Raw genomic sequence first — 27,131 nt, 5'->3', positions numbered from 1 at the left:
CATAATTTGCACAAACATTGGGAATACTGCATTATGCTTGTTTTAGGAAGTTCCCAAAATTAAACCATAACTCCACGGTGCGTAATTAGGCGAGGTTAGCAGTTACATTGACGATGAGCTCATGGGAATAATGCAAATGGTCAGAAACACAATAGGTTATTGCTCGCACTATTTGTTTTTCATGCTATTGTTTACTGTGAAATGTGTACTCATGTCAAAAATTGATGCCAGAACTCATTTCGTACCCATACATAGCGCTAAATGAAAGATTGGCATTTCATGTAACAACCAATATACTGTATTTTGAGGTGAAATAAGTTGGGGAGTCTCACCAATTTGCAAGTTTTTCAAAATGGTGGGACAGCTTTAGAGTCTCTTTGAGACAGCAGTAACCACTCCCACTGCTGTGACCGGCTGCTCAAGGCAAGGGGTGAACTGGTGCTGCCAGACACCTGCATAAGTCCCCTGGTCTGAGCCCCTCTTCCCGTTAGTAAGTTCGCGGGTACCAGGTCCCTCCTTCTTCTACCTCTACCCCCCGCCCCCCCCCACAATGCTTCATGGACCAGCCCTAAAGTGCCGCTTACTTGTTGTACTAGATCTGAAATGTGCTCCTTCCCCAGACCAGTCCTTCTCCTCTGTGTCATACGCCATATGCCATCCTTCCATCACCGGAGGGCTGCAAGCTGTGGGGCTGAGACCATTTCCAACCATTTCCTGCTCCTGGACGTATTTATTTAGGTCCCCCCAGAGAACATGCAGATTGCTGGAGGGAGGGGCTGTTGTATCACTTCACAATTTTTGAAGACTTATCGTGAGGCAGGCACACACCATACTCCAGTGACGTGTAAAAGATCATTTATTAGGACAGGATTTCAAACATTTAAACCAATTCAACGTTGATCATAACCTCAAAACATCTTAGACGCGATTGCTTTCTCCACTCCACCATTCTCGCGCCATCTTCCTTCACTCATTCTTTTCACTTTTCTCTCAATAATTTCCTCTCATTCCCAAACTCTTTTTCATTTCTTTTTCCCAAACATCCTCCAATGAAGCCTCCTTCTCCTGCCCCAGGCATACCGCACAAACGTCTTCCTTCGCCTGTGCTCCCCCCGAGGGGTGGGTCCACCCGCATCTGAGACTCCACCCCTGCAACTACCACCCAAGCCTCGCAACCTGTCCTACTAGGGCAGCCTTTCATCACACCAAAAACCACCAGGCCCCCATCCCCTCTAAGCCTTGTAGGGTGGGTGGGTGGCCAAACTTTTGCCGAACCCCATGGTGGTGTATGAGGAGCCCTCTCCTGACTCTTTATATGCCCTACTATGAGACCCCGCCCCCAACCCACCTATCCCATCCTGCCTGTAATACCCCACAAAGTTTATCGGGGGAACACTAGACTGCGAGTATCGCTTCCCCCGGGACCCTCCATCCTGAAGCAATCGCACACCATACTCCAGTGAAGTGTAAAAAGCCATTAAATAGGAAAGAATTACAAATATTTAAACCAATTCAATCTTTATCATAATCTTAAAACTTCCTAACTGTGATCCCTTTCCCCCCCACCATTCTTGCGCCATCTTGCTGCACTCTGTCGTTTCACCTTATCTCCATAACCTCCTTCCATTCTCAAATTCTGGATGAATAAATCTAGGGAGATGCGTCACGTTGTAAAGCCCTGTGCTACATTGTACCTGCATCAGGTATAATGTATGCAGGGTGGGCGTTACCACGCAGGAAAGTCTTCTAAAAAGTGACGCCGTGAAATCGACAAGATTTCAAGCGTCACTTCTATGATGCTACTGCGTCAAAATGTTACGCCTGCTTAAAGCAGGCATAAGGAGTGATGCAGTACAATAAGTATAGACATTCCTGAGCATTGCTGGAGTTGCGTCATGCTTGCGACACGACTCCAGCAATGCATTGCCTTTACGCCAACAGATGCGTCACGCATCTGTCAATCCTTGCGCCACGGTGTGCCCCATTGTAAGTGCAATGCATCCATGGTAGCGCAAGGTTTTTTTTGCGTGACGCAATTGAACTGACGCATCTCTGCTAATATGCAGAGATACGTCAGTTCTTGTAAATCTGCCCCATAATTCCTTGAATCACATTTAAAAAGCTTGACTGAGCTTTGGAAATTTTCCGGCCTCACAAGGGTAAAGTAGTTCAATTTTTCAGTATTTAAACTGCCCCAAGGAAGAGTGAGTGAGTGCTTTCCATACCACAAGATAAGAACCAAAGTGATATTTACTATTAAAATGGGACAGGGTATACAAGAATTAAAATGCAATATCATAATAATATCAATCTGTTGTAAATTACACTTTGTCAGGTAAGACTCCTTGTTTTAATTTGGTGCGAGTCATGAGACAAGGGACAGGCACATATGACTTCGGTACAGTTGTCACATGCTGGGCAGTCTGCTGTGGGTCCATGCTGCCACCATCTGAGTATATATGTCTATGTAACTCCCTTTTGTGCGGGCAGGTGGGTGGTTATTTGATGTGTGTGCAGTTGTGAGCCTCCCAGGGCCCTGGCCAGAGTCAAACAAAATTCTAATTATGGCCATGGCTTTAGCATCTTTGCAGCAGGACGTGGAGACAAGTGCTGACAGTAGGGCTGGGCAGGCTGATTCAGTGCAGCAATAAGAGTGGATGACAGAGGGTGCTGCATGTCACAGTGGAGGTGTGCTGACATGGCTTAATGTGGATGGATGTCACTGGAACTGCAGGAGCCCAGCAGATTAGGCCTGAGGTTCACAGTTGAGTTGTGTGTAAACTGTGGAGCCAATGTGCTTTAGAAGAGCTGCTAATTCGTCTTAAACTTCTAGGACCAGATTTATCAAAGGTTTACGCTGCCCTTGTGTCATGCAGGGTGACGCAAGGACAACGCTATCCTTAAGTGAGATTTCCTAAACCTGGCATAGCTGCGAGTGAGTTTACTCTAAACTTAGATGTCACCTGGTGTGCTGGAGAACAAGGCTGAGCGGCATTGGGCGAGCTGTGTGTGGGAGCAGGCTGAGGGCTTCAGTTCAGGATTATAATGCACTGGAAGAGCTGCGACTCTAAATGCAGTAATAGCAGTGGGTGCTGGAGAGGAAGGCTGGGGGGGCACTGACAGAGCTTTTTGGGAATCTAAGTGCAGAAATAGTTTGGGATTGAGGTCAGGGCAGGTTTACCAGGGTGTGCTGTAGGACAGAATAGAGGTACCATGGTCGTGCCAAGTGTTGCACACTGCAGGATTATCAGGGTGTGCTGTATGAAAAGACTGAGGTGCACGGCCGAGCCAGGAGTGTCACACCGCAGGATTATCAGGGTGTGCTGTAGGAAAAGACTGAGGATTCACGGCCGAGCCTGGAGTGTCACACTGCAGGATTATCAGGGTGTGCTGTAGGACAGGACCTAGGTGCACTGGCCAAGCCAAGTGTGCCACAGTGCAGGATTATCAGGGTGTGCTGTAGGAAAAGACTGAGGTGCACGGCCGAGCCAGGAGTGTCACACTGCAGGATTATCAGGGTGTGCTGTAGGACAGGACCTAGGTGCACTGGCCAAGCCAAGTGTGCCACAGTGCAGGATTATCAGGGTGTGCTGTAGGAAAAGACTGAGGTGCACGGCCGAGCCAGGAGTGTCACACTGCAGGATTATCAGGGTGTGCTGTAGGACAGGACCTAGGTGCACTGGCCAAGCCAAGTGTGCCACAGTGCAGGACTGTCGGGTGTGGTGTAGGATAGGACCTAGGTGAACTGGCCAAGCCAAGTGTGCCACAGTGCAGGATTATCAGGGTGTGATGTAGGAAAAGACTGAGGTGCACGGCCGAGCCAGGAGTGTCACACTGCAGGATTATCAGGGTGTGCTGTAGGACAGGACCTAGGTGCACTGGCCAAGCCAAGTGTGCCACAGTGCAGGATTATCAGGGTGTGCTGTAGGAGAAGACTGAGGTGCACGGCCGAGCCAGGAGTGTCACACTGCAGGATTATCAGGGTGTGCTGTAGGACAGGACCTAGGTGCACTGGCCAAGCCAAGTGTGCCACAGTGCAGGATTATCAGGGTGTGCTGTAGGAGAAGACTGAGGTGCACGGCCGAGCCAGGAGTGTCACACTGCAGGATTATCAGGGTGTGCTGTAGGACAGGACCTAGGTGCACTGGCCAAGCCAAGTGTGCCACAGTGCAGGATTATCAGGGTGTGCTGTAGGAAAAGACTGAGGTGCACGGCCGAGCCAGGAGTGTCACACTGCAGGATTATCAGGGTGTGCTGTAGGACAGGACCTAGGTGCACTGGCCAAGCCAAGTGTGCCACAGTGCAGGATTGTTGGGTGTGCTGTAGGACAGGACCTAGGTGCACTGGCCAAGCCAAGTGTGCCACAGTGCAGGATTATCAGGGTGTGCTGTAGGAGAAGACTGAGGTGCACGGCCGAGCCAGGAGTGTCACACTGCAGGATTATCAGGGTGTGCTGTAGGACAGGACCTAGGTGCACTGGCCAAGCCAAGTGTGCCACAGTGCAGGATTGTCGGGTGTGGTGTAGGATAGGACTGAGGTGTACTAACCGAGCCAAGTGTGCCACACTGCAGGATTATCGGGGTGTGCTCTAGGACAGGACTGAGGTGCGACTGAGGTGCACTGTCCGAGCCAAGTGTGCCACAGTGTGAATCTCAGTGCAGGAACAGCAGGGTGTGCTCCAAGTCACGACTGAAGGGCACTGGCCGAGCTGCATGTGTTTTCAAGTCTTGAGTAGCAGTTTGTGCTGTAGGTCATGTTTGGGGGTGCACTGTCACAGTTGTTTATGTTGGAGAGCGGCACTAACAGGGGGTACAGCAAGTACGGTTTTGACATGCTTTGGCAGAGCTGCGTGTTAGCCTCGGTGCAGGATCAGCAGGGCTGTGCAGAAGGACAGAGCTGAGGGGCACTGCAGAGCCATGTGGGCCACAAAGTAGTGTCATGTGTTCTATACTGGCCCCATTGCGAGTTTCCCTGTGTTAGCCTAACTATGCCTGACACAGGCCACATTAGCTTTGCACATGTTACTGTATAAACACGTCTGCTTTGTGCTACTTTATATTTTCACTCAGAACCTGCAGTTGTTGTCTTGTTCTGTTCTTTCCTGGGACAAGCTCAAACAACAATGTCCCTTTTTATTTTGTTCTGATCAGGCACTCACACTTAGACGCAACACAGAAAGGCAGCTGTTGTCTATGAACATGTGAACCTTGCCATATAGGTACGTGCAGCAAGGTAACACAGAGAGATATTTCCTGAGAGAAGATTATGGCCGTATCTGAGATGAAGAACATCCATCTGTGCATGCTAAGGTACGGGGTACACTGCTAATCCCAGAGATCTTTGCTGCATAATCAGTTTGGTTCTGTAGAAGGGGGGGGAGGGTTAGGTTATTCTGTCTTATAAGATGACAGGGCTTTTTATAATATATGAGGGTATTTTTGCCAGGCAGTCGTTTTCTGATTGTGGCACGTATACTGCATTCTAGTGCATGATAGTTTAAATAAACATTTCAAACTTCCTTTATGTCTCTTTCATATCTTACTGTGGACAAGTACGAGTGTGTGAGCAAAAGGGAGTGTCCTGTCACCGCGATCCCTGAGAGGGTCTGGAGTGTTGTGTTCTGGGGTGTCAGTTCACTTGTTCCTCTGTTTATGAGTAAGAGGGCAAGTGAGACACTATAGCTGGTGGACTTGGGCTCATGGTACAGAGGTGGTATGGTGACTCAGTCCCTATCTACTAATGTCCTATGGTCCCAAGCGTAGTTCTGTTCCTGAGCAGAATCCTTGCACCAGTAGGATTATCCAAATTTGCTGTAGGAGAGGGCTGAGGGGCACCAGAAGAGCTGTGTGTGTCACAGAGCAGCAGTAGGAGGTTACACTGCTCTAGTCCACTGGGGCAGGTTGGCGGAGCTGTACGTGAATCTCAGTACAAGAGTAACAGGGCACGCCTCAAAGCAGGAATGAGGTGCACTAGGTAGAGCTGCAAGTGGGTGTCTGTCTTGCATAGCTGGTTGTGCTGAAGTCATGATCCTTGTGCTCTGTCAGAGTTGTTTATGTTAGAGATCAGGGGTGGCAGGGGTTGCAGAAGGTATGAATTTGGGGTGTTTTGGCAGAGCCGTGTATTAGTTTCTGTGCACAATTAGCAGGGAGTGCTGCGTTGCAAGACAGGCTTCAGATCAACTGGCAAAGCTGAGACTTTTTTGGTCAATCACATTTCCTTCCCTTTACTTCCTTTGTCTCCCTCAAACATTTCTCAGACCTCCACTCCCCTGATCTGCTCCCACTCACAACTTGAACTGCTCCCTACCTCCTGTCCTTTCTGCCCTTTCCGTGTCATAATGTAACGTGTAGTTGTAAAGTGCACGTTCACCCAAGGGTATCTTGCCGCTGAATAACAGATGTTTATTGTTACCTAACTCAATGGTACTAATTGTATCGACCTCAGAAGGATGAAAGGCTGAGTGGACCCACCAGTATTTGAACCTGTGGCCATGAGGTCGAACACAGGCCCCTGCAGAGGACGCATTAGTCCACTAAGACACCAGACCTGGCATAGTACATGCCCACCTTGTTCCTCTCCATTTCTGCTTCACTCTCCTCCCCTCACGCTCCCACTCTTTCCGCACCCAATCTTCCCTTCCTGCTCTCCCTTATAAGCCTCCCCTGCCCTCTTTCACACACCTTACTTCGCTCCCCAGCTGCTTCCATTACTTCACCACCCCTTCACTCGTGCCTTGCTGCTGTACCAGGTTTGGCTCGTGGGACACCATGAGGAGGGTGCCAGTACCTGCCCCTACACTGTGAGGCACTGCCACTGGTCTGAGAAGAAATTGCTCATTTGGAGCCAATTATTTTTAGCGGGCTATAGCCAAATGTGGGCCGACCGGGCCCCTGTGTGCTCCCCCTTGGCGAAGACCACGTTCTGCTCAAAGATTGTCTGCCATCAGGACATTCGGGGGCAGAAAATGCCCAGAGGATAGGACAGCATAATGTTTAACCTTTCTGTAGGGGAACCACTGCCCATAAGGGTAAAAAATATTTAGCACAGACTTGATTTTCAAACTTTTTGACGGGGAACCTCTGCCTGCTGCAGTTGTCTTCAAATGTTTTAATAACGCAAACCCGCCCCCAGCAAAAATAAAAAATAATGGAGCCCCCTCAGAATTTTTCACAATTCTATTAAATTACATCTATTAAAAGTATCAACAGTGTGTGGCTGGGGGATTTGAAGGATATTTGAAGTACATTCCCTTTTGACATATACTCCCAGCTAGGTTATAAATAACAAAAGATGTTAGTGATTGCCCATTACAGAGCATAATGCTTCTTTTGGTCAGAGCCTAGTGCCCCCCCCCCCCCCCCCGGGATCACCTGAGGCCACCCTATGTGGGCCTGCCCCCTGTTTGAAGACCCCTGGCCCACTGGAACAGTATCATGGGTTACTTTTTTCAAATATCGTTGACTTGAGCGGATTAGTCTATGCTAATTTGGGAGTGAGACTACATTTTCACCCAGTCACAGAGGAGCATAAACAGGTGTGACCTGCCTTGTAAATACTCATTGGTCCTCTTGCTGTGAGACACCTCCACCCCCGTGAATGGACAATTTGTATACAACCAGTCAGTGTATAGAGAGATTTGCAAACTACATACCCATCCACAAACCAGTCAGCCCTCTCTTTGTGACTATGGTGTTAGGACACTGAGGCCCAGGTCCACACTGGAAGTGTATGCAAGTGCTTTGAGCACCAGCTCCTGGAAGCAGATGGCTCTCCCTTCCTAGCACTCTTAGATCAACCACCCCGCTTTAAACCATTCCACTGGTCTGTTGACAAATGTAGAATTCCATGCACTGTTCCTTACAAACTCTACACATTTTACAACAATCCTGTATGTGGCTGTCCAGTAGAAGAGAAACTGGGAGGTTGTGTGAAATTCCATTTGCCCATGTAAAGACAGCACTCGGTCACTTTTGAAGGATGCAGAAGTCTCCTCCGTAGCCTTCAGCAATCCCTGACTTTGCTTTATCATTTCAGCTGCAGAAGATGCAAGCCATAAATATTCACCTGCAGATTTTCAAAATCCACATTTGTCTTTGGTTAACTCCAAGCAGTTTTCCATCAACACACTCTCCAGCCACTCATCATGCCCCTTCCATCTCTTCCTCAAAACCAAAATATAATCTTGAAATGTAATGATGGCATCCTTCCCTTTAAATAGATCACGCTTCAGTGACCGGGTAAGCAATGTCTGGGGTGATACATGACATGATCATTGGCTACAAGTCAACTGTAATTCTAATTTGGAAAAACATTACACACTCACCAAATAATGGCCATTATATCATCACTTAGAAGGAGTGGGGGGCCTTCCACATATATGATATGGTTCAAGCTGCACAACATACATGTGTGCATCTCTTTATTCTTCTTGCATGCCATAACGATGATTCAGCGGGCACGAACCTCCGTTCCTCACACACAACTATCAAATTCTCAAACTTAGAGGTATCGCCCGGGGTCTCTGCTTCACTGGTTGCATCCCCCCTTTTCAGCTTTATACCAGGCCAGAAACCCAGCAGCTCTCCCATCTTTTCTTGAAACACTTCAATATGTTTCCCCAACAACAAATTTCTATCTGCTCGATACAACTCTTTCCTTCATTCCTTAGTCATCAACACTTCTTTCCTTCAAATGTGACCTTCATGTCCAGCACCAGATTATGCTTCAATACTTCTCCCTGGACTAAGGACCATCCAAAGAGGATGTTGGTAAAACTACCCCATAAAGATTTGCTCCTTGCGTGCCACTTTGCATTGGAAATCTTCCCTTCAAGTACGATTTAAGGTCCAAAAAACCCTAGGCAGATCTCCTCTAAGCTCTACATATGCTCCCAGTCCTTGAGAACCCCGGCTATCCATACATGATCGTCTGGCTTTTCCAAAACAATCATAATATGAGCTTCATCAACAACTATCTCAGCAGTGGGAGCCTTTAATTCTTTCCTTTTAAATGTAACGAACTAAGGGTCAGATGTGCAAACCTTTTTTTCGTTTGCAAACAGCCCAATTCACAGAATCGGGCCATTTGCAAACGAAAAAATGAATTTTTCAATGTACAAAGGCCCGATTTGCGATTCGGTAACCTATTAAAAGATCGCAAATTGGGTTTGCAATTTGATATTAGGAAGGGGAGTGTTTAGGGCGTCCCTTCCTAATACCAAATCACGGTGGTGTGTGTGAATGTTTTGCGACCAAAATGCAGTTCCAAAACATTTGCATTTTACCAACTACTTCAGTAGGTGGTACCCATTCACAACTTCCTTTGTGAATGTTTGTAAACCACTCTTAAAAAATGAAAAGAAAACTTTTTTTTTTTTTAAATGCAACCCATTTTTCTTTCTTTAAAAAAACATTGCTTCACTGACAAGCATTCACAGACATGGTGGCCTGCTGACCCCAGCAGAACACCATCCCTGTGATTTTTACAATTCCCAGTGGTTCGCACACCAAGACCTACATCATGAATATTAGTGTGGTAGGTCAATTTGCGACTCACTGGGAATCGCAGAAAGTGTAAAGCATACTTTTGTACATAGGTGATTGCAATTACCAAAGAGCGAATTGCAAAAATTTGCTATTCGGTAATCGCAAACCCTCACCTACGTGCATCCGGCCCAAAATGATGTCCTCCCATAGCCCCCATGCTGAGAGGGCTGCTGATCTGTACTCTTTCCCGATGTCGGCGACCTCGATAAATGGAGCTGAAGCAGGACCTCGGTCTCTCTCCAGACACCAATGAGATCAGCTCTGGTTCTCCAAGAAGACCGAATTTGCCAACGAGTCCTGTGAGCCCTTGAAATTTGGACTAAAAAAGAAACCCCATTTAAAAGTCCAGGGGAGCCCACCTTGCCCTGAACTTCACACACCAGCAGCCATAAGAGGCAAACGTCCAGGGGAGGACGCTTTTACCTCTTGAGATTCAGGAGAAGGGTGCACTCCTAGGAAGAAGGGTTAGTAAACCTTTTTTCCCACACTTGGAACCTTCCCATCATGCCCGAGTGTCTCAAATATCACCCTGGTTATCATCACACAAGTTGGGGTGGCACAACTGTAGTCCAGTTCTGCACTGGTCAGTGTGCCCACGCATACTGTCTGCAGCTGAAGAACTCTAGAAGCTTTTATTAGTGAATACAATGTGCAAAATAGTCTATTCCCAGAATCCTGGGCTCATGACGCTGCACCACACATGGGGCATTATTTACTAAAGAATTGTGCAGGTGATCGAGTGGTGCAAATTACGGGGGTAATTTTCTTATTATAAATATTGTAAACGTTTTCAGGTTCAGTAGAAAAGTTGCAGGTAACATCAACGTCTGTGCAATCCTTACGAATCCCTACCGAATCCCCTCCATAATCCGTCTCACTCATTGGAGGAAAGAATGATGCCCAGAGTCCTTGACACACAAGGCGCCCCACCACTGATGTCATCTGTAGCACTCCCCCGCACTACGCGTGATATCGCTCCTACTGGCGAATATCCATCAGCCGTCCAATGAGGGTGGTGAGCCATGGAAGGATCACACCTTTTCCCTACCATACTTTCTCAGAGGAAGCCTACAAAATAACACTCCTCTACATAACTTCAGTAATGCTAGCGCACGACAACCACCAGATGATACAGGTTCCATATGGATAAAAACCCGGTGAGTGATGTTGACCTAAAATTGCACGGTTTGTACCACATGTTGGTGAGTGTGGAGGTGTGTACCCGCAGTATTCATAGCCGGTAGAACTTATCCGATCCGTTTTCTCTCATCACAGGGTGTTCTTATATAAATGGGAGATGTGAGTATTATTTCTCCCTTGTTCAAGTGTACCTTGCTCTTCATCAGGTGAATCAATCAAGCCGGCCCTCTTTACATTGGAAACAGGTCACATTTTGTTTTATTGTAAAATACTGATGTGACCCAAGTATTAGTATAGCGCTTAACAGATAAAAGGAAAGAAGCCCTGAAGAATTCCCCCAACCTCGACTGGAATTCAAAGTGGGCAGAAACATGTCAACGCTGAAGATAGAGACATTACCACTATGCCGGTCCCAATAGGTCACAAGTATTTTATTATAAAACTTGTGTTTGGAAGGTAGCAATAAATATTTGCTTTCTACCATATCACAATTTTTAAATACCAGCCCCACATTACTGAGACTTTAGCACAAATCCAGATATCAAGTATCTCATTCCCGTGGCAACAAGCCTGGAATAATTGTGTCTTCAAACTTCGGGATCAATCGTTCTGGGCCAAGAGACACCAGACCTGCAGACTTGGGATAAGCTGCGGCAAGCTAATGTGTCTGACCCTCGTCCATCTTCCTACTTCAGCATGGGGGGGGGGCGGGATGGGGGGCTGGAAGAACAAGCCCCCCCCCCCCCCGCTGAAGAAAAAGAACCAACGCCCACCCGAAAGTCCACACCCCTATGTATCCCCCAAGGGACAATAAAAAACAGAGCCCCTGCAACATTTACCACCTGCTGCAGGTGCCTGCAGATTAGGACCCCATTATTTCGACTGGAAAGGGGGAAACATAAAGGCCTGAATTAAGTATTCCCAGCCTTATGTGTTATTCCCCCTTCTGGGAGAAATAACTTGTAATTCTTGATAACTCGTGGGGAAATACTATGCGGAAAAATTAATCCCAGCCAGGTATTTCCCCGCGTTGTTAACGCAGAGCTCCTATGAGAGCCAAAGAGCTGACGGAGCCCAGTGTGACAACAGCTGTGGTGAGGAACAAACCCCCATGATAAATCCTGTATCCTGTGAAGGGGTCCCACACTAATAAGAGCAGCAAAGACCCTGCACCTATTAGTGGGACTTTGTATTGTCCAGTAAGTTCCACGGGTAGGGCCACAGTACTCTATGACGTATCATTGATGCAAGGTCCTATCCCACCTCTCTCTCCCCTTTAGGGCTGATATAGCCTGTGTTTGAATACAATAGGGCTCTGACGGAGGGATCACAGTAGGTTGCTGAGCTGAGAAACAGCTGCCAGCCCAGCATCCAGCTGTGAGAGAGGCCTGGACTGGGAGAAGAGAACACTTTTTTTCGCTGCACAGGAGGCCTCTTTAAAGTCTCTGGGATGTCAGGCAGCACTGCTGGGCTTGGTGTTGGCGTGCACCAAAAACCTCCTTGGACTCAGCCTTCCTGTGCAAAAGAGGGATGTTCTGTTTCATAAATAAAATGACAGAAGTGCAGCATTTCTGTTCCAGGAGCATGCATGTGTGTTACTCATAGTTAGTGAAAAGTGGTAATTTTGCACCAGTGTGCACGCAGGAGAGGAGACACCAAGGTACAGGCAGGGGTAGAAGTACTCGGGCCTAGACAGGTGTAGGGATACCAGAGGTAGCAGGGTATAGCACGGGGTAGACGTACACTAGATTACAGGCAGCAGTACAGGTACGAGAGGTACTAAGGTACACGCAGGTCAAGAAGCATTAGGACTCAGTCAGTGGTAGTGGTACTTACAGGTACTAGAGCATAGATAGTAGTAGAGGTACTAGGGCTTAGCTACACACAGAGGGACTATGTTGTATCCAGGAGTAAAAGCACTAGGTCCAAAGCAGGATTAGATATACTACAAGGAGGAGGGTGTCGGTAGGAGTGGGGATCCTAGGACTTAGGTAGGGAAAGAGGTACTAGTGTGTAGGTAGGAGTGGCAGCACTATGGTAAATACAGGTTTAGATATACTACAGGGAGGAGGGTATTAGTAGGAGTAAATATACTAGGGCTTTGCTACAGAAAGAGGTACTAGGTGAGAAGGAGCGATAGAGGACTGAGGTCAAAAGGAAATGTAGTTGAGGGAAACATGGGATAAAGGCATTTGGGTCAAGTGATGAAGGGAGGATGGGAGTAAAGTGGGTACAGGTGTACTACCGCCCCCAACAAGACAAAGGGAGAACAGAGCTAAATGACATTGAGAAGCAGGCCTCTCTGGAAAGGGTGTTGTTCCCAATACATAATTTGTGAAACAATAAGCGCCAGGGCTCTTGTCAGGAGGCCACGGCAGCTTGCACCACACATTGCCCCTGCCATGCTGCCAATGATGGTAACAACACAACTACTAACCATTACTCCTACAAGTGTGACAATTTGGTCCAGGGCCGGACTGGTAACCGAAACCGGCCCTGGCAAACTGCTCTGCCGGCTCCCCCTAATGGCAGGAGGTGGTGCAGCTGAGCTGTTTGCGAGAGCTGGTTTCGGTCGATTTTGTTACAAGGGGCCGATATTGCCGACTCCCGGTAACAAAAACGGCCCCCAGGAGCCCAAAACCGGCCCCCACCCCAGCGGCCCACTGTGGAAACGCCCGGTGCCAGCTACGGCCAGTCCGGCTCTGATTTGGACTATTTCAGGCCCCTAAACTATAAGAATGGCTTAGGCGGCCGGTAATAGTCATTTTTAATGTATATTTGTTAAATCATTAAGTGTTGTTGTGGTCATCTCTAAATTAGCCAGACAGCGCCACCTTGTGGCAGACTGTCACAAGCGCCTGTATTGAGAATTAAGGCCCGGTGCCGAGCACTGGAAACCACCGCCTCAAATTAAGCACTGAGTCATCCCTAGGATATCATCTTGATTTGAATGACCGAAGATCTGGCTTGTCTCTGTGATCTGGAGTTGTCCTTGCATGCCTTTCACCGTGTGTGTTCTCTCTCCTTCTGTATTATTTATAGGTAGGCACCTTATGGAAGATATGCTGCCATTTTTTAGTTTATAGTGTAACTGGGATGCTCATTTCGGTAAATTATTTGAATAGTAAATTTATTCTGATGATCAAACACTGTTATCCCTCACAGTGCTGTACGCCTTTCTCAGCCTCATCCTCAGTAATGTAATATAAATCTGTCTTGCAATAAAGATTCATAACATTAAGTAAAGAGAGGGGGTGAAGGAGGAAGAAGAGGTTTTAGCATGTAAAAATGAAACAAGGGATCTATATGCTCAGGAAAACAAGGCGTTTGATATCCTGTGAATGACATTCATGTGGGTAAGCAGAGGCAGCCCTGGGAACAGTACTCAAACCAGCCCGGCCATCATCCTCGTCTCTTTCCTCTCTCTTTCCATCCATCCATTTTCTCCCTCTGTTTCTCTTCTCTCTCTGCCCTCTGATCGCTTTTACTCCACCTTCACCCGCTCTCTTTCTCTCTCTCTCTCTTGAAGCCTCCCTGTCCCTGCTGAAATTTACATATGGAGATGAGAAAAGTGAGAGGGGCACCAGGAGCGGCGCTGGGCTTTCAAAACCAGTCTCTAAGAGGTCTCCAGCCCACCAGGCAAATGCCCGGTGCAATAAAAGGTCTGTCTGGCCCTGGCCCTGGCCCCATGACATCTGCCGTTCAGCGCATCCCATTGCAACATGCGCCATGTCTGATACGCATTAGATTCACACAAATATATTACAAAGGAGGGGGGTCCGGGAGCAGGATGAAGGTGAATTGTATTTGCTCTTTGTCTTGGACTAAAATGAAAATTATTTCGGGGAAATCTATACAAAAAACAGAGAAAAGTAATATTTTTTTAAACTAAATATAGTGGCCTCTCTCATAGAAAGTGGCGTTCATATTTATGTCTAATGCAGTGCCCTCTTATCAGCATCACAGGCCCAGGGCAAAGCAGTCCATGGGGCCCTGCCTACACAACCACTCACAGGAATAAAAATGTTTAACTGAAAATGTGTGTTACATTCTGGTCTGCATGGGGCCCCTATATTCGTGGGGATCCCGGGCAACTGCCCAGCGTGCCCATGCGTTAAGACGGCACTGGTCTGATGCCAGGGTAGCTGGCATAAGACACGCTCTGTACTTGGGGAGTATATGCCTGTCAGTTACGCCTCACCACAACTTGTGCACGTTTACACATGGTGGCCAGCAATGAAATGTGCACCTGCCCTCAGTGCTGCGGTCAGCCCTTACTCTACTGGTCTTCCACATTTCAGGCCAGCAAGCAGAGAAACTGCCCCCAAACCCCCCAGCCTAGTGACTGCTGCTGGTTACGGGTGGGAGATGTGGGGGAGACCGCAGCCCTCATGCAGATCCGGTCACCAATGGTCAAGCAGAGTTTCTTCAGTGAGGAATTTATTTTGGTAGTTGGTGCCCAGTGACTGTTCTGGCGCCCTATTCCTCGTTGGCCGCCTGGATCGGACTGGCCTACTAGGCAATCTGCAGTGTCAAAAAGTTGGTCTGACAGGTCAGTGTGTGAACATTTTTTTGGGCTGTTTGTGGACTTGTTTTGTGGTCTGGTAGGTCGTTTTCTTTACTGTTGATTTCCCATACAGAACCACAAACAATGCCTGCAGCAAGCAAAGTTGTATGCCGTCTGCCAAGCCTTTCAAAATACCTATACAGCGTGTCGTTGAAATGTGGGCCACTTTTTCATCTATCTGATTCGCAGGTGGGGGCTACTTTTAATTTTGTTGTCCACGCCTATTTTCTCTCCGTGTCCGATCCCGTTCACCATGGTACAGTAGCAACGACATAAACATGGACTTGAAGTTGCAAATAATTCATCCATTTTCAAGTGCCGCAAGACATCTGATTCATGGTCTGCGTTAGAGTTTGGCGATGGGTCCCCCCATCACACGCCTGTGACAGAGTAACCCGTCCGCCAAACTCAAAATCAGGCCTTTATTGTCTTGTACTACTTAAATAATAATCCACATTTGTAAAGCGCGAACAATCACCCGTAAGGGTCTCTAGGCGCTGGGGGCCGTCGGGAAGATTAAGCAAGCTATTGCCCAGAGTCACATGGTGCTGGGCTAATCTGCCGCCGGCGTCGGGGATCGAACCGTGATCCCCAGATTCCGGCGTCAGTCACCCTGGCCGCAGCATCACACCTCTTCCCTAAATGAGCAATAATTGCTAAGGTGGATCGCACATTGGTACTTCGAAGGCACCTTAACTTCACAACATCATGTTCTTTCTTCACTCTTCCCAAACCATCTTTTCCTCCAGTTTCCCCGTTCATTCTTCCCTTTCATTCTTTCCTCTCTTCCTTTACCTCTCTCCTTTCTTCTGCCTTATTCTCCTCTCTTCTCACCACCCTTTGATCAGGCGAGTTGAAGAGATCTTTCCCTAGAACAGCATAGTACAGCCTGGTGGCGCATGCGGCCACCCTGACCTTTACATGCGGCCCCTGGTCAACAGCGGCACTGGACTGCTGCTTACTCACCTCAGCCGTGACATTAAAAATAGGTTAAATAAACACGCAAGTATGTATTTAAAGGTTAATTGAAGTTAAAGAAAGGAAGTTATTAGGTCCTCCTGCACTGCCTCACTTCTTTTTTTAAAGGCATTTTCCAGCAAAGTTCGAGACATGCGATAAAGTCTCTTCAAAATTCAAAAAAGTGTATTTCATTAACGTGCAGAACCAGTTCACCTTAGTACATCAGGTTATGTCAGTGCACTGAGAAGTGTGTTTTTTAAAGTGATAGTTTTCAAACATGAATTTCAGAAACATTAACTCTTCCCCTCACCTTAAAACAATGCCAACTGTGAACTGAGAGGCAAGTCAGCTTTTATATGCCTTCTTTGGTTGCCCTGGGTGCCTATTATAAATGAACAGTGCCCCCCTCAGCTCCCCTGAAACCAACCTGACCGCTCCCCTGGTCAAACCCTAGACCAAACCTTTGTTTATGAGTACCCATGGCCCAGAATGGAGCGGGAACCCCTCTGTAGAGTAGGGGTGGGCGGAATTTGCGGAATTAACCTTCGCAAATTATCGCGAGAATGTTTAAAATTATCGCAAACAAGCAGAAATATCGCAAAGATGCGGAAGTTTTTTTCCGGCATGTTCGCGAGATTTTCTGCATGGTTGCGGGTCGCCAACTTACCCATGTGGTTGCTTGCGGGCGCGGCCATCTTGTTTTGAGTTGTTCTCGCGGTGCATGATCGCGAGAAGAAAGACGTGATCGCGCGACGCATGACGTCACTGCGGGCGCGAACTGTCGCGAGACAGCGCAAATGGCTAAAAACAATACAACATCTCATGGAGAACGCGACCGGATCAAGAAAACTTGTCGGCGAACGCAGGGATTCAGGTAAGGCGATCGCGCGCGCGCGAGAATGTATCATTTTACAGCGCGAGCAAGAAACAAATTATCGCCAAGCTGCGGAAACCGGAATTTTTGACATTTTCGCGCTCTCCGCGGAACGCAAAAATGTCAAATTATCGCAATTTCCGCGAACGGAACGAAATTTTTGCCCAGGCCTACTGTAGAGTATCGCGGCTCGTGCTCAATATATCATGTGGTTCCTTCACCTCCACTACAGGTGAGGGAAGCACCATGTTTCTGAAGCTGACTCTGCTGTTGGAAACCCATGAAGCCGACAGCCAGTCTGCCATGAGGCCGCCGGGTCACAGTGGCAGCTGCCCTGTGTATTTTATGTAGGTTTTCCAACACTGATTTTACCTCGCTGAGAAAGACCACTATGTTTGGCATGGCAGAACCAGGCAAGAAAAGTAAGAAATGTGACACTGGCAGAAATGTTTCCCATGCACTATGGGCCTTTTCCTTTCAGTTTCCAAAGCATGGGAAACTCGAACAGCATGGCACTGTTCATGCACCCAAGCCACTGATATGTGTCTTCCGATTAAAGGGACGCTCTCTCGACCCCTGCATGGGACCTGAGCTTCTCACTCTGTGTGTCCTGACGTTAGTGAAAAGAGCTTGCGTCAGAAACTGAGGGGCAGATTTACTAGCATTCCACGCAGGCAGCATCTTCCTGTGCTTCTATGCATGGAAGGGAGACATCAGATATGCGCCATATTTACAAAGATATGGTGCATTTCTGCTGCCTCCTTGCGCTGACACACTGTGTGCTGCCTAGCACCAATGCAGGCGCCCGTGCACCAAGGTTACGCGCAAGATTGTTTTAGTGCAGGAAGGAGCACCTTCCTGCACAAAAACAATCCTTACAGGCATTTTCCTTTTAATGCATCACACACAGAAAAAAACAGTAACATGGAAATGTAAATATATTTCTCCTCATTACGCCTGGGAGCAACACCATTTTGACCATTCCCAGGTTTACAAATGATTGTAAATCTGTGAATGAGTCAAAATCCTTGGGTGGCGTGGGTACGCCCACACTCCACCCATGGAACGCCTCCCTGCCACAAGGTAATGCAAGGCAGCAAAATGTGGTGCCTTGCGTTACCTTGGATTTACTAAACCACACAGAGCCATGCAAGGTGGCTTTGAGTGGCTGAGTGAAACCCCGTTATGGGATCGTGTTGCATGCATCGCCTTGAGTGACGCAACAGCAACGCCATCCATTAGTAAATCAGGCCCTGTATGACCACCCGTACATCCTTGTGAACTCACTACACTGAGCTCAATCCGGGTAAGAATAGATCGATGGACGGCCATTTGTACAGCCTCAAATGACCTCAACCAGGTATTCCGGTGCTAACAATGTCACCTTCCACCCCAATAACACCAAGCTGCTTAGCAAAGCTTTACCTCATGGACAGCACCAAGGCCCAGAGGAGGTGAGGCATCTGTAGGTGGTGTTGTTGATTGGAATGGATCACGTGTTCGCCTTTAAACCTGGGTTTCCCTACTGTATTTGTTGATGTCAGGGGCCATCCATTTCCATTGCTTCCAGGAGAGCATTGTTGTTTGTGGGATTCTGAAGTGAGTGCTCACATCTCCCCTCCTGCTGGGAGGCCTATGCCTAAGTTCATGGGTTCTGCAGCTATTCCCTGGCTCTGGATGATGATGTCATCAGGAGCTGAGGACACTGAGAGGTGCAAACCATCTTAAGCCACACTCTTAGGAAGCTGTGATTGGTGAGGGACTAACGACACGTCTATCCAGACTCTACTCTTTATCCCACTTGCACCTTTGAAGTACCTCTCCGTGTATCTGAAACAGGCCAAGGAGATTTCCTCTTAGAGATCACCTATTTGTCTTCTAGGAAAGGTCTCTTTTTCCCTTGGAAGTTTATTTTTTACCTCTTTACATTTTACGACCCTTGATGAGCCACTTGCAATGGGGGAGGTCTGGGAGGGTCCATCTATTTCAGACTCCCTCTGCTGAAATACTTAAAAGCGCTCTCAGGTCTAAACCATCAAGGCTCCATGCTAACTTTTTCCCTCGGCGCAGTCACGTTCAAAATAATGCAAGCACCCCACCAGTAAGAAAACTTCTCCACACAGGGGCTCAGTGCTAATGGAATCAGTGACTTGGCGGGAGCTTTCTTCCAATGTTTGCGTGACTTCTAGTTTGGCTTTGACTGCTATTTTGGATGTTTTGTAGATGACCAGTCATGGGAGGGGCTTCATCGAGCATCTAACTGCAGTGTAGCCCTCCTGCCAAGGACACATACCCAGTAGCGGCCGACCTGACTGGTGGGTGGCGGGCGGGCGCAGGGGGTGAGGTTACAAACTTACCTTACCGCCATTCCCGCTGCTGCGTCTCTGCTCCTGCTCTTTCCTCGTGGCGTGGGACAGGAAGCCAGGAACAACAGCAAGGCTCCCCTGACCAATCACAACGCTGCATTGCAGCGTTGTAATTGGTAGGCACTCAGGCTCCCCTGACCAATCACAACGCTGCAATGCAGCACTGTGATTGGTTGTAAGCGTACTGGTGGGACGCTCCTCCAGGGAACGTGGGCCTAGGCATGTTCTCCTTTCAGGCTGTAATGCAGCCAGCATGGAGAAGGGGTAAAGTGCGCATGACTGGTTTGGGTGGCCCGAGGGGCCGACCATTCAGTCATTGTGCACTTAGGAGTGGGCAAACCACTCATCCCCTGCCTTGCTCCGCATGAGCAGAGTAGCCCCGCCCACCCGCTAGCCCTCAAAGGAAGAACACATAAAATTATACCTAAAAGTGATTATCATTTTATGTTTCTTTTTCTTACACTGCTCAAAGAAGTGGGGCGACGCTCCTCCGCCATAGCAGAGGAGCCGCCCCTGCACATACTTCTCTGACTGCGTCTAAGATCTCTCTTTAAATCCCGCCAGAGTTGTACGGTTTCCACATTTGTTCCCTGAATGAACCAGGCCTGGCAGGTCTTTAATGCACCAGGGATGGTAATTCCCCAGGGGTGATGTGGCCTGGTAACGCCCCAGGGGTGATGTGGACTGGCTGCACTAAGAGTAACAACTTTCTTATACCTCACACAGCTCAAGGGCTCATCCAGCCTGGCCTGTCTGCAGGGCTGCCTGAGGTCCCTAAGCTAGAGCTTCTTTCCAAAGTTCAGGTCATTGCACCTTCTCAGTGGCATGGATTCACTCTCAATCATTGGGCTGTAAATAAGCCTGCACATTGAGGCCGCTACCGGGTCGCATTTATGAGAATGGTAAGAGTACGGTCGGAAGGACTACAGGTGTACTGTTTTCCATACCCTTAAATGCCTTTGTGAATCAGCCCCAGACATGCAACTTCCTATTAATAAAAGTGCAAAGAGGCCACAGTCCTTTCTATTTCTATTAAATGTATAATATTATTCCATGAATTTTCCAATTTTACGTAGAATTTGGGAAGTTTTGGGGTCAAGTCAAAGAGTCATGTAATAGTACGAATAGTACGAAAAGAGTACTACATTAGTATGACTTTACATACCCCACAATGCCTTTGTGGCTAGGCACTGTAGTGTGCTGAACATTTATTGTACATCAGGATAGATTTGCTCAATTCTCAAGACAAACCACATCTGAGTTAATTACACCATAAACTTCGTTTTATGCTCCAGAAAATGTTAAAATGCATTTAAAGTTACATTTATTTTATTTCCTTTTATCATTAAATACACACACCTGGTATAAGAAGCAATTGGCACCAAGAGTAGTCAATAAAAAAAGCAGTGTAGAGTAGAACTTGGCCTGCCCGCCAGTAGTTGACATGTAGGGACCAGAAAGCATGAGGTGAACTTCCTCGTACGCGGGCCCTGAGTTGCAGTCAGTGGCCTAACACAGGCTCCCGCAGCACCCGCGGTGAGGGTGGCCCCAAGCTCCAAGGGGCCCCCACAGCTAAGTACTCTGGTCGGAGCTCTCCCGATCATGTCCGAAGGAAGCCCCTCCACATTTGTTGCAGGGGGGCCCCCTCAAGTGTCGTTACGCCAGTGGTTGCGGTGCGGACGTTGTTTGGGTGAGGACCAGTTGTGTTAGAACAACTTTCAGAGTGGTACATCACCGAACTCATAGGGATTGTGAAAAACCCAAGCGTCACAAAGAACTAGTGAGGCAAATGAGCCACGCCCATTCAGCAGGAGAGCAGTAAGGGTGTGGTACGTAGTGGTGTATTTTGGAGCACACCGTTTCAAACATATAAATACGGCATGGTGTGCTAGTGCATTGCCATTTACAGGCAGCACATTCTCCATTGATATGGCCACTACACTCTCACCATCAGGTTGGGCAGGATGAAGTGAAAACATTGGTGCCAGGTGAGTTCAGGTACCAAGGAGCAGTGCTGCCTTCGCATATGGTGGCAAACAAATACACTGTGCATGAGGGCGGCATCCCCCCTTTGTTGTACAAGCCCATCCTGAACCCTCACGATCTCACTATTGTATGCCCATCCTGAACCCTCACGATCTCACCATCTACTGCCCAGCCACCTTCTTCCATACACTGGAAACCTCCTGGAGAAAGCGGTGTCCATTTAACTCGTGAAGCAGGTCAGGGGGAGCAGCCTCCTCCGGCTTTGGCACCACTGACAATTCTGCTCATTGTAAATTGTTCTGAATTGTGTCTCAGGATCACGTTCATTGATCCTTCGCTCTTTAGATAGGTTAGCAGTATGTAAATACTCGTACATACATACATACATACATACATACAGACATACAGACATACAGACAGACAGACATGCATACAAACATACATACTAATAGCATAGCAAGAGCATGGTGTGGGAAGGGAGGGGGTTGTTGGAGAGTGTCACAGAGCACACAAAGGTAGGCAAGGGTGTGCACTCACTTCAACATCTGCACAAGATGCACCCCCATCTCGCTACCCACAATGGCCGCTTGAAGAGAGTGACCATTTATTCTCTGATCAAGGTGTCTTGGCGCTGTAATGTGCCAAGAAGGATGCCACTGGTTTATTAGCGCCACATTGTGAACGCCGTCTGCTTCTATCGTTGACAGATGGTGCTGTGAGTGGGGCCAGGACAGAACATGGGGTACTCACCCTTTTGGGGGAAGTTAGAAATGTGCTGTATTTCTATTATTTGCACACACATTTTTATTATGTTTTAAATCCAGTTTCCAATAATAATCCCAAATGATGTATTGCCCTTTTCTGCTGCAGGTGATGGCGCGCCAGCCTCATATGGACTGTCACGTAGACTTGCCTTCACATCACCTCAGCCCCCCCTGTGCTTGTCTGTGCAGAGTCACTTTTCGACATCAGGTGCCATCAGTTTGGGTGCGAGAGCCTGAGTGGGTCAAGGTTGGGTTGATAAACATGAAGTCATGAAAGTTGTGTTGTTGTCAAGATATGATGGTGTGAATGAAGTGCAGTCAATATATTATACATTGTTGGATTAGAAGTGCTCCTGAAAGTTGCAGATACAACTGGGACCCAATAAGCATTGGTAAGATTAATTGGTTGGAAATTCTGAACAAAGTGTGTCAATGCTAGTAGACACGTGTCATAATATTCTTGTGTGTCCAATGGAGTCACGCTAACTGGAGGCGGGACAACTAATGATATGTTACCTCCTAACATGTTTTTGTTGTCAAATGGAATTCCCTCTGCAGCGCGTTTTTTGACAAGGCATGTTGACCAACAAGTCATCCTCCTAGGAATACCGTTACTCTGTGAAATATACAGGTTACGCCACATAACAGGCTCTCTAAGGCTCTCTCAGACTGCTGTTGGCCATCCATCTTTTTGCGCCAGTCTTCATAGACATACTGAACTGCCCTGTTGGGTCAGAAGACATCTCCATCACATGGGATGAGAGTCATCAGTACATTTCAGCAGCCCCTCTCTGTTCAGCATCTGTTCTGCTTAAATTGGTCTCTTCACTTTAAATCGCACTCAGGGTGGGATCAGTTGGTGTTAAACATATGCAGAATGGGAGCAAATATGACATCAGAGCCAAAAAGGAAGCATCCCTTTGGCTCTTGTGCTCTAGTTTTTCTAGAGGGGCTGGTGTTTCTTTCCCCTGGCATGTCTCCTAGCCGGCTCAAGAGATCACAAGAATGTTGCCCATCCTTGCATCAGGACCTGAAGCTTGGAATGAAGAATCCATGCAGGAAGTATGGCGATCTGCATTCGTGACGAGATTCCATCTGGGGCAAGCAGGGCATGTATCTCCTCTAAATTGGCTGCTTTCTGCAGACTCTGATTTCAGCAATATTGCCACAAAGATTGGTACCACCAGCCACCACGAAGGTGATTCCATGATCATTTATTTATTTATTTATAAAGCGCGACATTCATCCCAATGGGATATCACGGCACTAGTGGAGCCGGAGAGTCATGAGTCATCTAATAGGAAATACAAATACATGTGTTCTTTATTAGGGTGTTCATAATACCAGACTGGTTGTGTGCACATGTGTGGGTTAACTTTGGTGCCAGTGATGATTTAGCATACCACTTGTGATAGAATAAAAGGCAGCAAAGACGGCCATTAATGTGAGTAACTAAAAATAGCAGAATACAAAGAAGCTCTGATGTGGGCTTCATCATTGGGGAAAAACTGCAGATTTTGATTGAAGGTTGTAGAGCATTAGTCTGTACGCTACAAAATGCATTATTAAAACACCAGTGGCCTTGCTGTGTCCAGGGTTGGACTGGGAACTGAAACCAGCCCTGGCAAACTGCTCGGCTGGCCCCGCTGGGGGGTGCGGCCGAGCTGTTTGCAGGGGCCGGTTTCGGACGATTTTGTTACAGGGGGTAGATATTGCCGGCCCCGGAAACAAAAACGGCCCCCCCAGGGGCCCAACACCGGCCACCACCCTGGCGGCCCACCGGGAAACGCCAGGTGCCCCCTACAGCCAGTCCGGCCCTGGCTGTGTCTCTCAAAGACTCTCCTTCCATTTCCAGGGAAGGTTATCTGAGAAACAATGGCCATCCAATGTCAAGAACAAATCACCTCGGGCCACCTGCTTTATCACCATCTCTCTGGCTTCAGACTACGCTGCAGCACTGACCCTGCTACCGCTGTGGTGGATGATGCTCCAGATTACGGATCTTCGCACCCTTCCTCCTGGTTCTCGCAGCAGCCTCCAAGCCCATCAAGTCTGATGAGCACCGACTCGACTCGCAAGTGGTTCAATGATAGGGTGTTTTAATGGCTTGCCCTTTACCTATCTAATTTCCCTCCATGTGTCCAAATGGCTCCCTCACATCCCGAGTACTTGCCTGTGACCTAGGGAACCCCCCATCGATCAATACCTCGACTGTGGTGCCTCACCCTCATTGAAATATGGATTTAAGAGCCTATCCCAGCGTCAATACCACAAATATGGCATTTATAGCTATCAACAGAGAGGCCAAGCCTGGGACTTGCTCACAGACATGAACATCAACAGATGAACACCTCAACTATCCCATAGTGCCACGTCCATCATCTTCATCATCAACAGCAGGTTCTTTTTCATGACTCTCATGGTCAAGAAGACCCAAACGGTGTGTTGGCAAATATGACTTCTCAGAGTCTAACCCACCTGTAACAACCATCAGAGCTGCTCATAGTCAATGTCCAAGCTTTTGTCTTCTTCCACCGGCTTTGTGGCAGGCTTTACGTGCTGCAAGCCCTTAGTAAGTGCTGGTTCCACTCAATTGTCCCGTGCATGATTAGCTTAGCCTCATCAACGGACGAAATAAATGTGTCCACATCGCTCCCATGTTAAACAAGCATTGGCAAAACCGATAGGTCTCGCCTATGCAAGAGCTATTGGCTTTGTCAATGCTAGTTTTAAAACGACTTTCTTGAACTCCACTGAGAAGGAAGGTCAGAGGACGGGGCTTCGGACTTCATGCACTAAAACTAAACCTTCTAGAGCACACTGATGACAAAGTATGTGATATCTGGCCCATCTGTGTTATAATAAAGGTCTCTAAATGATCTTTCGTGGACCAGATCTCAGAAGCGTGCGATGTGCAGAGGGGTAGCTAGCTAGATCCAGTTGTGGCTGTGGATTTTGTCGCCAGACCACAGCAGTGAAACTCTTCATGTCCTGAGTTTGTGATGGGATGAGAGAGACACTGTGTGCCTGGTGCTGTGGTTGGAAGGAAAGACTGAAGGCATTTGTGTAAGAAGGAGAAGTCTTTGGGAGTCTAAAGCCAGATGCTCAATCACTAAAAAACATGCATTGGCAGAAACATCTCCAGTGGAGAGGTTGCTGATGTTACCAGCCGCGTGGATTAGTGGCTGTGTTGTCCTTTATCCATTAAAAATGTAAGACGGCTCTTGAGAAAGGTGAAGCCTTTGTTGAGCAACTCTCAAGCACGGTTCATAAAAACCTATTTTGTTTCCTGAAATAGCTAACCTTTTAGTGCTGTTAATTGTGTGGTTCTGCAACACAACTTTGTGCTAATTTTATTGAAATTGGAGGGTTAAAAGGCTGTTAGTGCTACGTTGGGGTACAATGGTAGAAGCAGCAGCTCGCCCACATCTCTGCATGGAGTCGGTAACTAGTTTTATACATCACCAACTCGGCCCAAAACTGGGACTCGAACCTGGTGCCCACGCTCCAAAGTCAGTAGCTGTAGCTGTTAGGCCACACCTGATCAACGAGCCTGCTTAGGCAATGACATCCCAAATGACTTCTGACGTCATCAACGATAATAGTAAAGGCATCTGACATCATTGATGACATCATAGACATGCTGTAATTTGTAAAATAAAAGAGCTAAAGGTGGTGAGCAGCGGAACGTTAATGGGTTCTTTTGATATATGGACTGGTATACTGGACTCAGGAGGCTTAAGGCATTTGGTATATTTACAGCAACATTTGTTGTTGTGACATAGACCTCCTAGATGTAAGCGCTATGATGGCGCAGCGCTACAATGTCAATTAGGTCCACATTCAGAGTGTGCCGGTGTGCAATGTTCTGCAGAGCGGTGGTTACAAGAAATGACCACCTCCTCTGATCTGAAGTTTGCCGGTGTCGCTGTATGTGGTGGATCCAACAGGTGGATGGTGGCTGCACAACTGATAATAATGTATAACAACAGCTCCACCACAAAGCAGGTGGGAACCCCTCAGAAATACCACGAGGAAGAGACGCAGTCACTTTCATCAGCATGTCGGCAGCATCCAATACCGGTCACGTGGCTGCTGAATAGCTGTAGTGTCATCCACTGGCCCCAATCAACGCGTTTTCTTTTTCTTGTGCGTGTTTGTTGAACAGCACACGAGCTTCAAGGAGTCCTGGCACACACACTAGCAGCATTTGAGTTCCTGATTGTTCCAGGAATGACAACAATATCCTGTGTGGAATGGAACGACTAACAGGACACTACAGAGCTATAAAAAGCGTCTCGGTCTTCCCAACAGCTGTCACACGCCAGCATCACCCAACACGACTCTCCTTGGGGAGGGACAGGGGGAGGGATGGGGAAGCAACATGAGGGTGTGGCTGAGGGGAGGCAATGGCGTCAGAGACACACGGATGAGACGTGGAATGCATAGAGGGCAGAGAATGAGGCGACAGACACTGAGCTGATGACTTTGGAACTGGGGAACTTGGGGCCATATTATCAAGATCAGCGCTAAAATTATCATTTTGAGCTGGAACGCCCACTTTGTATCTCATTAGAGATGCAAAGGTGAGCGTTACGGGAAAGGGTGCTAAGGTAAGGATTCACACAATAGCGTGACCTTGCTGATATAGCGATAAAATTATTGTCGCTTTTCGGCCAAAAATGGCCGCAAAAGCGGCGATCATTTTTTATCGCCGCCTTGTTGACATGCCCCCTTGTGATTTTTAAAAACTCAGTTATTCTTCTCGTCAAAAAAATGAATATGATTGTGAGCAATATAACTGGTGCTCAGAGTAAAGTGCTAAAATGAACATGGAACCAAGTTGCTGCTATATAAGAAACAAGCAATGACGAAGATGAACCGATGACGGGCTAACCACTTCTATACAAAAATATGTGCAGTAGGGAA

Source organism: Triturus cristatus, chromosome 1_2 (assembly GCF_964204655.1).
Source record: "Triturus cristatus chromosome 1_2, aTriCri1.1, whole genome shotgun sequence".
Classification (NCBI taxonomy): Eukaryota; Metazoa; Chordata; class Amphibia; order Caudata; family Salamandridae; genus Triturus; species Triturus cristatus.
Note: the sequence above shows the minus strand (reverse complement) of the source record.